This window comes from Antrostomus carolinensis, unplaced genomic scaffold (genome assembly GCF_000700745.2).
Source record: "Antrostomus carolinensis isolate BGI_N321 unplaced genomic scaffold, ASM70074v2 scaffold36699, whole genome shotgun sequence".
Lineage (NCBI taxonomy): Eukaryota > Metazoa > Chordata > Aves > Caprimulgiformes > Caprimulgidae > Antrostomus > Antrostomus carolinensis.
In genome coordinates, this window is record NW_010338627.1 from 5,341 (window position 1) to 6,834 (window position 1,494).

Here is a 1,494-nt window from a genome sequence, read left to right on the forward strand (position 1 = left end):
GAGCCAGCGCTGCTGGGTCAGCTGCTTTTACCTGGAATTTTCACTTCGATGTCAAGCCTTGCAGGGATGGCTCTGTCTTTTCTATGATTTGTGTTGTTTTATTTAATTTTCCCCTGCCATCAATAGTTTTTCCCACTCCAGCTGAGCCCATGGGCTCCCCGGTGCTGGCAGCTCCATGGCCAGGGTGACACGCTGTGGGCTGGCTGGAAATATGCACCGAGACCCCAAACCAGCATTTTGGGGGTTTTGCAGATTGGGGTGTCCCTTGGGGCAGGGAGCTTGGGTGCCCTCGCATGCTCTGTCCTGGGAAATGGGCACTTTTGTCCCCAGCCATGACCCCAAGTCGTGCTGGGATCCCATCCTGGTGATGGGCTCTGGGTCATCCATTGGCTTAAAAGGGATTATTTGCATTTCTTCTGGGGCTGTGAAAATGTAATAAGGGCCAGAGCTGGTTTTGTGTCAATTATTGAGCTGGTTTTGTGCTAATTACAGCAAATAAAATTGATAGTAATTAAAAAAAAAATCCTACACACTTCTGATTTCCACTATCAGGAGTGGAAATGCCTGAGGTGTCTCCCCATCGCTCGCTCGCTGGCTCCATCCCGGGAGCTCACCTGTCCTGCAGCCCATCCAGCAACAGCTGGAGAAAATTAAAGGCTTATTCCACTTCATTCACCCATAATAACTTCATCTCTCCCTGTTCCCGCTGCCTCCCAGCCCGAGACGTCGCTCACCAGGCGGGAGGCAATCGCTGACCTTATTCCTGAGGTTTTTTTGAATCCAGCTGTAGCTCCCAGAACCATGAGGTGGGGCAATTTGTTTTCGGTTTGTGATGTGTGTTAATTAGGGAGATAATGACTGGAAACATTCAGAGCGAGTCTGAGCGTGCCAGAAAAAATGTTTAGCCCAAGGAAAATTTAAATATTTCTTTTTTTCCCCTTTCCTGGCTGTTGAGATCTGACTTTTTAAGGCAATTAGTGAGGGTTTATTTGTTAATCAGTCACACTCATCCGCTTGCTTTGGGGTCTCATCTCACATCGCTTCTAATCATGATCTTCATTTTTGATGGGGGAGATACCTGGCCCGGGACAGCTGTGTATGCCACGGGGCAGGAACGTCCCTGCGCTTGGGTGCTGCCCCTCCTGTGCCCAAAGAGCAGTGTCCATCCTCTGCCCAAGTGTATCCCAAGTTTTTAAGGGTGGTTTTCCCTGCATGGGTATCCCAGGGTGGGATTAATCACCCCCAGCCAAAACCCCCTCCCATGCTGTGGGTGCAGCCAGAGCTGGTGCCAGGCTCTGTAACCGTGTGGGCACGGGGATGCCCACAGAGCTCCTGCCCTCCCTGTGCCCCGGTGTGGAAATGGGTGAACCATCCCCAAAATAAATCATCCCTGTGGCCCTGGGGAAAGGATCCAGCAGGGAAAGCTGCTCCGGGGTGTGCCCGCATCGCTCCAGCCCTGTGAGCATCGCTCCAGCCCTGTGAGCATCACTCCAG